Genomic DNA, 13,984 nt, shown 5'->3' with positions numbered 1-13,984 from the left:
AGAACAGGGAAGATTAATCTCTCATTCATCGTAAGTTTGGAAACTCCCAGAAAAATGGAAATCTTGCAGTTCTGGAGAATCTTTAAATCTCCATTTGATGAGAGAAAAGCTCAAATTTTACTTTCCTAAAGTTTTCTGTATGTTTTTTGCAAGATGTGCCCTTAGTACCAGATGCGTAACAGTCGAGGATTGCCTATAGTTCCAAAGGTTTTGACACCTGAGACAGAAAATTCCACAAGGATCTTTCTATGGGAATACATAGCCATCAATAAATTTTGTTGACATCATGATAGCTCAACTCAGCCTTGGACAGCTGCTACGTTCTGCCAAATGGCAGGGCTGGCCTTCTATCCTCAAGTGATGAAGTATGCTCTGCCTCTCCCAGCCCTGTGAAACATGATTGCCAGTTTGCTTCCAGGTGTGATTCAAGGTGTTGGTCATTACCTGTAAAGCCTTGCATGGCATAGGGCCTGGTTACTTGAGGGACTGCTTGTCTCCCATAGTATCTGCTTGGCCAAATTGATCTGTGAAGGTTGGCATACTCTGGGTTCCTTTGATTAAACAATGCCATCTATCAGGATACCTGAAGCACACCTTCTCTGTAACAGTGCCTGCCCTCTGGTATGAGGTTCCTGCCAACATCCAGATGGCCCCCATTCAACTGATATGTTGAACGGCCTTGAAGACCTGGTTCTTCCCCCAGGCCTTTGGCAAAATTGACTGAAGCCCACTTTAGATTGTGTGGGTTGCTTTATCATTCTTGCCATCCTTACTCTTTGTTTTTGTCTTTTGTTCTTTTCTTGTTTTTAATATTTTAAACAATTTGTAAACTACCCCCAGTTGGTGGAAATCAGGCAGTATATTATTGTTGGTTGCACAGTCAGATGTTAGGCTAGATTTGGCATTTTTATCCACCTATCATGTCCTTCCCAAGGACCTGGGATATGCAGATGTTGTTGTTTGATGGTATTAAAGGTATCATTGCAGGATGTAAGCTGTTCCAAGTAAAGCTGCCTTTTGCAACTGACTGATGGTGATTTTGTCAATGCCACTGGTCTTCAAGTGGTACTCCAGATGTTTTGGGATTGCACCTGAGGTGCCTATTACTATTGGTACTATCTTTGCTTTCTTTTGACACAGTCATTCTATTATTATTATTATTATTATTATTATTATTATTATTATTATTATTCATACAGAAAATTCTGGAGAAGAGAGGGATATATCACTTTATGATGAGCAATTTCAGCAACAATTTTACATCTCAATTTATCTTTAGAACAAGCTTGTGAGGTAGGTTAGGCAAAAAAATAGTGACTGTCCCAAGTTACCTAGTCAGCTTTGTGGCTGACTGGGGATTTTATATTGGGGTCTTTCAGGCACTCCTCTGTCTAAGTACTTTGTTGTATTTCTCACTGTGGTGTCCTTAACTCTCACTGAAATCAGTGAACAGAAAAATGCTTACTTGCATTTGAAGCATTTGCTGAATTTAAATAAGCAACCTAAGTCTCTATAGATCTTCTCTGAAATGTTTTATTCATGACCACACAAGTTTGCTCTTTAAAACTGCAGAGACCAAGAATTTCCCAGACTACTATTAGTCAGTACGAGTCATTGTCTGGGAATGGCAAAAATTGTAAGAAAAAGGTAAAATAAAGGAATAAATCTGATACACAGGCTTTAAAATAAATGTTTTTTATCTGACATAAATAATGCTTGGTCTCAAACTTTTAGAATCATGGTATCATTGATTTAACATGCAATAAAACTCATCTCTTTCCTGACATCAAGTCAACATTTTCCCCTCTAAATGCCAGCTTTTCAGGATAAATTTAATTTCAGTCTCACAAGAAAGCTTTCCCCCAATTTCTTTATATTGATAAAATGCCATATTGATAAAAATTGATGGTTGTTGTCTTTGAATCTGAATCTGTCATGCGTTGTGGATAAAGCACTCTGGAATAAAACACAGTTCATTCTCAATTGAGAATCTTGGCCCAGTTCAGATACATACAGGTAGTAGAGGGGAGCAATTTAACATGTGGGGAGAGAACATCCACTCTTTCCTCTCATTTATCATTTGAGCTTCCATCATAAAAGATATTTCCTGAAAAACCTGAGCCATTGGTTTGTGATACTCTGAATATGATGGAAATGGCAGCAGTACATGCTTCTCCAGCCTGAGAATATATCCTTCAGCCCCAGCGTGCTGGGCCTTTGAACTAGGTCAGCAGCTAACCCAAATGCCATATTTGTCTGCAATAATCTCACCTTGTCCACAAACCTAACATGCATCACCAAAGCCTGGCTGGATGAGAAATGAGAAGTATCCCTCACTGAGATTTGTCTGACTAGATTTTGGGCATTGCATCTGTCATGACCCCAAGGCAGGTAAGGTAGAGTAATAATTGTGTATTGTGAAAATCTGGCAGTTGTCAGAAACACTGTTGTCTAGCACTAATCTGGATGTGAGAACAAATTGGGGATGTGGTTATTGTACCATCCGTCCAGCTGCGTATTGGCATCCCTTCCTGAGCTAATGAGTCTCATTGTATGGATGGCTATTGATACATCCAGGCTGGTAGTCCTGAGGAATTTTAACCTCCACTACCTGAATTGGAGGTGGCTTGAGAATTCATGGCAGTCATGACAACTCTGGGCTTGCCCCAGGTCATCATGGGTCAGACTCACAAAGCTGGCCAAATATTGGATTTGGCCTTTACCTTGGGAATTTTCCCAGTGATCTGGAAAGCAGTTCTGTTGAACACCTGGTCAGATCTCAAATGCTCCCTGGTGATGAGGCTAAAGAAATGGGATTACTTTCCCATTATTACACCTGCAGAATGTCAACCAGCTACACTATTTGAAATACTGCAAGCCCTTTAAGGGAAGGATGGAATTATAAAGATAATGACTGATGAGCATTTGATGGGTAAAATTGATCATATTTGCTGTATGTGGAAGCCGGGTGGACAGAATCTGAACAGATGACAGAGGTAGTCTAGTCATGCTATCTGAGAGGTTTTTGAGCCTATATTAAGGAAGTGAGGTAAGCTCTGCCACACATGAACAGGATCCCTCACCCTGATCAAGGGCAGCAAGAAAGGGGATAGGAAGTCAGATTCAGATATGATCAATGCCTCTTTGAGGGAGAGGGCAGTTCCAGGCCAGCAGCTTTGAAAGAGTCACAGGGCTGCCTTCTGCTCAGTTGGTGTACTAGTTGGGTCAGAGTTGGGCCTGTTCTTATCTGGAACAGGATGCACTGAGGATGATCTCTCATGTCTTTATCCCCCAAGTTCTATATTGGTCTGCCCTTAAAGACCACACATAAACTTCCACTGATCTGAAATGCAGTGGGCTTCATGCCTACTGGAAAGTCCTGGAACTGCCACATTGTAGCATTGCTGTGGGAACTGCTTTGGTTACTGGTGTGTTTCTGAATGTAGTTCAAGGTGCTGAATCATTTCCTGTAACACTCTATATGGCTCAGGGCCTTAGCATCTAGGAGACCACCTTTCCCAGATACTTCTACCAGCTCAAGCTGGACCATCAGGCAGCACCTGCTGAAGGTCCCTAACTATAACACAGTATGAAAAGTGAGAGCTAGACAGTAGGCATTCTCTGTGAGGGCTTCAATTATTTAGAACAACTTGCCCCATAAGGCAAGGTTGGCTCATACTCTCATGGTCTTCCAAAGGCTAGTGAAAACTTGGCTGTTCCAGAAGGTCTTTGGAGATTAAATGTATAGGACATCAGTGTCAGAATGGTTGGTTTTATTGGTTGTATTATCATTATATTTGATTATTTAACAATAACAATATTTTGTTATTACAGTTTATGTTGTATATTGAGTGGAGTCCCTTTGAACTGAACTGGTAAATAAATCTTAGAAATAAATAAGTTATAAAAAAAATAACCTACCAACCTACATTTGCAGCACCCACTGAAGCTGATAAATATGCAGGATTGCATTTAGATTTGGCACAACTTTGGAAAGTCTGGGTGGCTGTATGCCAAATTCTGTCATCTTTCACTGAGTACCAGAGAACTAAATTAAAAGATTCTTGTTTTTATATGAAATCAATGCAAAGAATGGATTCAATTAACTGCAGATAAATTGAATATGTTTCAGGTATATCATTCACATTACTGCTTCAGATTAACATATAAAGGATTCTCACTTCTGCAGCATCATTGGACTATAATAATATAGATTATTTGTCTGCAGATTCACATACATTGTTACATCCATCCTAAAGAAATCAGTTAATTATATTACACTGGGGGGGGGGGTGTACTGAGGTTGAGAGAGAGAATATTTAAAGTTATCTAATGAGTCTGGAGTTTGACATTAGAGCCCAGAACCCAGATTTATTGAGTCATAGCTTTATCTATTACCTATTATTAATTAGCTTTTCCTCTAAAGCCATGGTTGACAGTGAAAAATGAAGTCTAACATCTTTCACATTTCTCAATATACTTGTTTTGATGCCACCTGGCATTCACAAGACTGACAGCTCTTCCCCTGAGAGGGAATATACATACATCCTTCTGTCTCATCCCTCTGTCTCAAGGAGCATCTTCTTGAGTCATGGATTGGAGCACACAACACAAGGACGTTCCTCCAGCACCTCCCCTTCCATAGAGGGAAAGAGTTTATCTTTTACAATCTGAAACCTTATGAAAAAGGGTTCTCAGTTTCTCTCATCTTTTTCTTACATTTGGGGAGTCAAGGGATGACAAGGAAACTAACATTCATGAACCTTCACACATTTCTCTCATTTCTGTTATTGTTGAAAGACATTGGGCAGACATCCTGTCTCCTTAAGTGTTGAGGCCATAAAGATATGGGAGGAACTGACCCCAATATGATAGCCTTCAAAACATCCTTCAGCTGCTCTGGTGTTGGCTCTGCATTCCATGAAACAATAAATATCAGAAGATCAAAGGGGGTGCCCCGAACTTTGACTGGCAACCAATGGGTCATCGGGGAGATAAGTTGAAGAAGAAAATCTCTTCTCCTTCCACTGTTCTAAACCCTCTATTCTTCCACATCCCCCCAGAGGCATGAAGTACTCCAAAGGCATACCTGGAGTCAGTAAAAATGTTGGTCTTCTTCCTGTTTCCCAACTCCAAAGCTCTCATGAGGGCAATTAGTTCAGCTTGCTGAGCTGAGGTGCCGGGAGGGAGGGGTTTAGCCTCCACTACCTCCCATTCTGTTACAACCGCATATCCTGCTCGCTGAAGCCCATCCCTAACTATGCTGCTCCCATCAACGAAGAATTCACAGTCAGCGTGGCTAATGGGGACATCCCTCAAGTCCTGCCTACTAGAGAATTCCTGATCTATATAGTCTGAATGCAATCGTGTAAAATCGGATCACCATCTGGCTGTGGTTTTGGGAGTAAGGTAACTGGGTTGAGACAAGTACTGGTTACCAAATGCAACTCCGGGCTGTCCAATAAGGCTGCCTGATATTGCCCTAATTGGTACCCCCTTTCTGCTCCAACACTGTTATGACGGTGTGAGGCACATGAACTGTACTCGGAGTGCCCAGGGAGAATTTTCCTGCCTCCTTAGAGAGTAGTATGGTGGCTGCCACTACTCAAAGGCACATCAGCCAGCCTTTTGCAACCTGGTCTAATTGCTTCGAGAGATAGGCAATCGGCCACCGCCAGCTCCCAATCTGCTGAGTGAGGACCCCCAGTGCAATTCCGTCCCTCTCATGTACAAACAGTTCATATGGTTTCTCCAGGTCAGGTAATCCTAATGCAGGTGCCGAAAGGAGCTTTTCTTTCAATGCTGTGAAAGCCCGTTTCATTTCAGGAGTTGCCTCAACCCGTTCGCCTGGCCCCTTCAAAGCCTCATATAGAGGTTTAGCAATTATGGAATAGTTGGAGATCCAAAGTCTACAAAACCCCGTCATTCCCAAGAAAGTTCTCCACTGCCTTTTCATCTCTGGTAGCCCCACCCAGCAGACTGTTTCCTTACGCTCCTGACTCAGCTGTTGCTGCCCTTTGGAAAGTACAAATCCCAAATACACAGTCTCAGTCAGCGCGATCTGTGCCTTGTCCTTTGAAACTTTGAACCCTTCATATCCCAAGAAGTTCAAGAGACTTACCATGGCTAGTTTACACGAATCCCTGTCCAAAGTAGACAGCAGAATATCATCAACATATTGGATCACTCTGCACTCTGTCGGTGGAGTCCAGTCCCGAAGGATGGCACTTAAAGCTTCTCCAAAGAGGTTGGGTGAATTTTTCTACCCCTGTGGGAGGCATCGCCAGGAATACCTTCCAGAGGGGATTTCCTCACAACCGGGAACTGCTTCCCATGTAAAAGCAAAAATTTTCCAGGATGCCTCATCAAGCGGAATAGTAAAAAATGCATCCTTAAGATCCAGGCATGAAAAATATTCATGAGTCCCTGGGATAAGGGTCACCAAGGTGTATGGGTTAGGAACTACAGGGGTGATGTCTTGTGTTAACTCATTAATGACCCGGAGGTCCTGAACCAAACGATATTTCCCCTCCGTTTTTGGAACACCCATGATTGATGTATTGAACTCAGATTCACAGGGTGCCACTAAATTGGTTGCAATAAGGGACTTCAACACCTCCTGGAGACCTTTTCTTGTTTCCAATTTCAAGGGATATTGTTTTATTCTCACAGGGCCCCTCCCAGGTTTCAACAGTACTTTTACTGGGATGGCTCTCTTTGCCCGTCCTGGAAACCCCTCTGCCCACACCCAGGGGACAACTTGATCTAATTCAAGTTTCATCTAATCCAGTTGAATACGGCGGGGTTTTAAGTGTTAAAATAAAGTTGTGTGCCTCTGGATTACCAAACTGGATAGTACAGCCATCCTCAGAGAACTCAATTTTAGCTTGTAATTTCATCAATAAGTCTCGCCCCAAAAGACTGGCAGGGCATTTGTCCACATAAAGGAACTGATGCTCTAGCCTCTTTCCATTTACATCTATGGGCACAGACTCTATCAGGGCCACCTTTTCCATTTTTCCTGAGGCATCAACCACAGTTTTCCCTTTAGCCATTGACAAAGTGGGTTTTATTCGGGGGATGTGCCCCATCTTTCTGCAGATCCTACACTGGTTTATTCTCAGGGAAGGCTTGCTTCCCCGGCCTCTGCTCCTCCCTCTCCCCCTTCCTGCTTCTTCATCAATGCCCCGTAAGGCAGCGATGAGGGACCTCTTATCCTTTGTCCATTTCTTTTGTTCTTCCTGAGGTCTGTGGTTAAAGACTTTAAAAGCCATTTCAATTGAAGTGTGTATAGGGGCAGTTAAAGCCCCATCCATCTTATTTAGCTTTCTGTTAATATCAGGAGTTGAATTTTGAATAAATACAGAATTAAGCATGATTTTTGCCCCCTCGCTTTCCGGGTCTAAGTTTATATACTGCCGGTAGGCTTGCATAAGGCGTTCAAGGTAATCAGCTGGATTCTCATCTGCCTTTTGAAAGACCTCATACACTTTGTGGCTCGCCAGCTGTTTCGGGAAGCCCTTTCGGAGCTCCTCAAGAACGCACTCACGGAAGCGGGACAAAAACCTTTGGTGTTCTTCGGTCTGGCCCTGATCCCATACTGGCTTGGCGTCTTTTATTATTTCTTCCACTGGAATATAAGTCTGATTGTCAAATTTCCATCTATCTTTTGCATATTTTCTGGCTGCCTGCCAAATTAGGGTTCTCTCCACCTCTGTCAAGAGAACATTCAATAGGTGCATTACATCTCCCCACATTGGCTGGTGAGAGAGCATAATCCCCTCAAACAATTGAGCCATCCATTCTGGGTCATTAGAGTATGAGGGAATATGCGTTTTCCAGTTAAAGAGGTCTGCTGTGGAAAAGGGGACATATATATAGGCTTTAGAGGTTTCGCCATTAGGTTTCACCACCACCTGTTCTCTCAAAGGAAGCATTCTTGCCCCCCTCTCGTCCCCCTCCTCCTCCTGTCCCTTCTTTTCCTTAAGGGCCGTTTTACTTCTGGTGACTGCAGGAGAACTAGCCCCTGGTCCTTGCTTTCCTTTTCCTCCCTCCTTCATAGCTATTTCCTCCCTGGAGAAAGCAAAATCTTCTGGGGGGGATGGAAAATCTTCCTTGTCCACATGACTGGAAGAAACCCCCCCCTTCATGGTCTCCCTGACTGGTAACTGTGTCACATTGGGGAGGAGGAGGAGGAGAAGACTGTTGACCCCCCATGCCTGAGGTACTCAGCTCTACTCTTGCCCCGGCTCTGTCCCATTGTTGGGCCATTAAGGCAGCCTGAACTGGGGGTGCAGTCAGGATTGTGGGGTATGCTGGCAGAATGCTTTCAAGAGACCCATAAAGGATCTTTTTCGGCTCCTCAGAGCTTGCATCCCCATATAGATTATGAAGTTTTTGTTGAACCATTAGCACAGTCCCATTTAGCCAGGAACAGGCTATTAGAATTTTGATTTACTTTGCTGCATGTGCCTGCTAGTTGAAATCTTTATTTTTTCTGATATTTATTTTTATCTGTACAAGCACAATGATGGTTTGACTTTGGTAATATATCATCTTATGATCTGCTCTGAGCCTTAATTTTAAGTGTTCATCTTTTCTTTTGGAAATCTTTTGAAAATTCTTTTTGTATCTTGGTCAGCTCCGTATTTTTACTTCCTTTGCCATTGCATGTTTTAAAGCAATAAAAGGATTTTCACTTTTTTTTCTCCCAATTTTTAATAAATATTTTTATTTATTGTTTGTGAGATTGATCTATCTCCAAAGCAGGGGGCGGGGGCTGATGTCCTAGTCACATGCCTCAAACTGCAAGGTCAGGAGATGGTGCTGTAGAATTTATTTCATTTTTATCAACCTCTTTTTCTTTGATTTGCCTATAAGGTGAATAGGGATCTCACATGCTGCCGGGCACCAGATCAAGGCATCCCTGTAGAATAGTGTTTTTCCAACTCAGCAAATTTAAGATGTGTGGACTTCTGGCTGGGGAATTCTGGGAGATAAAGTCAACACATCTTAAAGTTGCCAAGTTTGAAAAACACTGCTCTAGTAGATATGTGGTAGTGCCAGGAAACACCAAACAGCCACACCAAGGCTAGAAAGCAGGGCTTGCTGGGAGTGTATATCCAGGAAGCTTCTGGGAGAGGAGATATGAGACCTCCAATCTTTCATCCTAGGAGTTCAGCCCTGTCATTACTCTACAGATAGTCCTTGTTTAACTATGGTAATTGGGACTAGCAACTCCGCTGCTAAGCAATGCAGTTGTAAAGTGCGATGTCAGTTGCAGCAGTCCCAGTTACCATCATTAAGTGAATCCTACACAGTTGTAGTGTCCTGCAGTCACATGACCATGACTTGCAACTTACTGCCAGCTTCCCCATTGACTTTGCTTGTAGGAAGCTGGCAGTGAAAGTCACAAATGGTGATTGCATGACTGCAATGTCGTAATTGCGAGCTGGTTGCCAAGCACCTGAACCGCAATCATGTGACCACAGGGGATGCTGCAACAGCTGCAACTATGAGGACTGGTTGTAAGTACCACTCATTCAGTGCCATCATAACTTCAAATGGTTGCTGAACAAGCAGTCATTCAACAAGGACTACCTATACGGAAGACTCCATATATATCTTTTCATGTGATTGTAGCCAGTCCTTGCCTTGGCTTCTGGTTGTTGCCAACTTATTAAAAAAGGTGGGATAAAAATCTAATAATAATAACAGCAACAACAATAACTTAACAAGTATAAACAGACAAGACTAGATGAGAGTGTGCAAAAGAAAATGTAGAATGTTGGCTACAATGCTCCAAGTAAATTTAAAAAGTACTAATGATAAATCCCCATTCCATTTCTTTTATAATTATAATATTTCAATTTACTTTTAGTCAAGATTACTTTTTGACAATAGTTTCTATTCCCTTCCATTCAGTCCAATCTTGGAAATATAGACAATGTAAGAATCCATCTTGAAAAGCTGCTGTGTTCCCTAGAGAATCCTTTTGATTGCTGAAAAATACATACAATTAAGGATAGAGAACTGGGCATGGCACCTGCACATAGGAACGCATGCACACCATTTGTATTTTGAAAGCAAGCCTCTTTGCTTGCACAAGGACAGCCTTTGGAAGCAACCTAGCCTACTTGCAGACCACGATTTCCTTGTATCTAAAATACGTACGACTGCTGGCTCTAAAAAAGAATAGGTGGAGTTTAGATTGACTTTAAACATCTACACTTCTCTCAGCAAAGAATTTTTCCAAGTTCCTGTTTTTTAAATCATTCATTATCAGGAGTAAGTAAATTGCTGCTTTACCTCTAGAGGGAAGTCTTGGACAAGATTGTAACACAAATCAAACTAAATGTAATATGTGTAAAACACTGAGGGAAACAAGTGCCATAAAGCAATCTTGGTATAGATGGAGCATTCATGGAAAGTGAAGAGTGATGTACTGATAATTTGGTCCTTCTGCTGAATAGGACATTATTAAATAACTAGCCTCATCTTCTAAATCCAGAGCTCAAGGAATGCCACAGGGGTTTGCTGCCTTCAGCAGACGTAAATCAACATTCTACCGGGACAGCTTCTCCTGTTACTCTTGCTTATTTTCAAAGTTATTTTCCATAGATTTTCCAGAACTAAGCACAGTAATAAAAATTAAATTCAGACAAAATACTTTTAGAAATTAAAATACTCTACCCTATCCCAGAGTCAAGTCTGCCACCAGATGTCATATTAGAGTCCTAGAAAAGAAGAATTAAAATCAGGTAAACAGGCCAAAGGTCTGTCTTGTTAAAAATAAATCTTCATTTGATGGTAGGACATAATATAAGGAGGTTATGCAGTAGCCTGTTTATAGACACTGAGAAATATATGAATAGACCTTCTTCTATTCGTCTGCTTAACGTAGCATTAACAAAGGACGAAATATGCATAACAGCATATTTTTCAGCTGTTTTCACTTCATTTTCATACACTTACACTTTTTTGTGGGACCATACTTTCTAACTTTCACCTACCATTAGAGTCCTATAGGGTCCAGAGCCCATCATTTGAGTTTTGAAACTGAAGCAGGGGATCTCTCTGTAGGCGTGATGTTGAACCCCACAGAGCTTCAGTCCCAACACTTGGCCATCAGGAAGCTCATCCCTGCAGAAGACCTCTATCTGCCTCTCCTTAATAGCCATTATGACTGAAAAGGCCTATAGTAGTTTTTACCTTGATGGTTACATTAGCTTTCATACTTCTTATTCTAACGTCAATGCTAGCTTCATTTTTATGCTGATTTTGTTATTTTTATTTTATTTATTTATACATTCGATTTATTGTCCGCCCATCTCCCCCCAATGGGGAACTCTGGGCGGCTCACAAACTACATACTGTATATATAATTCTAACAGTGAGACAGTGAAATCTTACAATCTTACAATTATACAATTAGTGCTGTTACGCTGTGTGACCAGCAGGGGTCGCTAGGGGGTCATCCAGGCTTTTCCTCCTCCGTAGATCTTCCTCGCCGCTCGCATCGCTCGTCGCTCATGCCGGCTGCATTCGGAGGTCGGCCAGCACCAGTATTTTGCTCCCCCGCGCAGCACCGCCGGTTCCTCCCATCTAAATGGGAGTACCCATTTATCTACTCGCAGATGGAATAGCTTTCGAACTGCTGGGTGGGCAAGGAGCTAGGACAAGGGACAGGAGCTCACCCTGTCCCGCGGACCTGGGCCCGAACTGCTGGAGTGATGATCATTTCTGACCGGCAAACTCCAGCGTCATTAAGCCCTTGTGCCACCGTGTCCCAAACATAGCTTCTTTTGGGTTAGTATGTCTGAATCTAGTCACTTGTTGAGATGGGCTGCTATAGAAATCAAATAAATAAATAAATAGGTATAGCCAACTTCAGAAACTCCATGTCGACCCTATAAGGTAGACTAAGAAATAGTCACCGTGTAGACCTAAAGCTACTTTTATTGGAACAGCTATAATAACAGAATATTGCAAGTATAAATGTGCTTCTTTTCCTCTCTCTTTTATCTTCATGTGAATTGGGGTGGGGGTGGGGGGTTCTGACATGTTTTTGTAAACCACTTTCTTGATCTGGGCTCAAACTTCATTTATCTGATCATTGCTTTGGCAACAGATTTTCCTCTATCCATCCTGTATATTCACTATACTTCAAACGTTGCTGAATTACAACATGAAACAACCCTAGCTGCTATGGTAATGGGAAGGAAGAGTGGGCATGGTGCTTCAGCAGTACTGGAGTCCCACAATTTGCCTGCCTGATTTGTAAACCATGGTTCATGGGATTAGTGTACTGTATGAACCCAGCTAATTTATGGCTTACTCAATAAACCATGATTAAATAAGCCATGGTTCAGAGTAACTCATGAATACAGTTTTTATTACAGATTTTGCAATATATTTGGAGATTCAGCACAGCTGGAGGTAGTCAGATTAGGAAAAGGTTATTCTACATTACTTTGACACTTGTGTCAACCCCACTAATATCAGGCTAATCTCATAGTAGCACTCTGTTGAATTTTTGAATAAGATGGTAGAAAGTACACTTCCCACACTTGAATAGTTATGCTACATTGCTCAGTGCTTTAGAATCCATCACAACTTACAAAAGTATGCAGTGAATCTGACAAAAACCACTGTTTCAAGAATTAAGCTGACTTAAATCACTGTTGTTGGTTCAGGTACTAAATCTCCAAACTACAAGAAACTCTATAGTCCAAACAGAGCTGAGCTATTTGCTGTAGATCCTGAAGTTATTTGGTCTGCTGGTGAATCAATATGGTTTGGACAAGACCTTGAAAAGTGTGCTCATCTGCTATGAACTGAGCAGATATTTCCTCGGTTTACATGGAGATGTTTTGCTGAGTTGAAGCTGAGAAGTTCATTACATCTATCAAGATCAATAAAAAGGAATGTGCACATTCTATTTATATTTTGCTTATAGAATTTTCAGCCTGACTGAAAGAGAAATGTTGGATTTTCTTTTGCACTGAACTTTAGCTAGGATAAGAGAAATTTGTGTTGGCTCTAAACTTTCTCAGTGTATTAGGTGAAATAAAAATTGTGGCATTGCCAGTTTGTTGAATTCTGAGATTTGCCCAGCTCAGTTGAATCTGACACAGCATCCTGGATGGAACTTTTTCAGGATGCAAGGAATAAGATAATCTGAGCAATTTATGAATGAGTTGCCTGAACTATTCAAGATGAACTGAAGGCACAATCAGGCACATCACTGCCATCTTAATAAATTTGTGCACAGGATCCTAGTTTATATAGTAACAGAGAAACAGAGATCATGCAAATATTTTACTCTTCTTCCCCATTTATACGTAAAAAAGGAAGCAACACAGATATGAAAGGACCGCATCACTGTAAGTTTATTCTTTTCCTTGAGGCTGCAAGGCTAGAGCAATGCCATCTGAGACAAATTTGCAGTTCCCCAGAAAATGTAGACTATTATTTTGATTTTGAGTTTTCCCAAGAAAACAGTGATTCTGAAATGAATCCTTCCCCATGCAGTTTAGAAGCCTGATTTTCTAATATTCTAAAATACATGGGGAACACACTTCAGAATACATCTGAGTGAAGAATTGCTCAAAAGCAAAGTATATCAGAGGATGGGTCTGTCGCTCACAACTTTTCACATACAAACATTTTAGTTAGGAAATCTTTTCAAGCAAATGAGATCTCTTTGCTCCTTACTCAGATGATCTTAAGCAGACTTGAATAAGGAAAGGGGCTCTTGCAGGTAGTAACATCCCAAACTGTTTAGATTTTTAAAAGTCAAATCTAGCGTTGCCACTTGAGAGTGAAAGGGAATAGGTAACCAACATAACTTGATGTGATAGAAATCCTAATCATTTGCCACAGGAGTCTTGGGCCTACAGGAAACATTAGGGCATATTTTAAATATAGATTATTTTATTTATTTAAGACAGAGATATATTTCCAAAACAGATAATATCTCTAC

The sequence above is a fragment of the Python bivittatus genome, unplaced genomic scaffold (genome assembly GCF_059951505.1).
Source record: "Python bivittatus isolate LINGU-HERP-01145 unplaced genomic scaffold, Pbiv_v1 ctg000350_np1212, whole genome shotgun sequence".
Lineage (NCBI taxonomy): Eukaryota > Metazoa > Chordata > Lepidosauria > Squamata > Pythonidae > Python > Python bivittatus.
The sequence above is the reverse complement of the archived record's forward strand: the minus strand, read 5'-3'. Positions refer to the sequence as shown.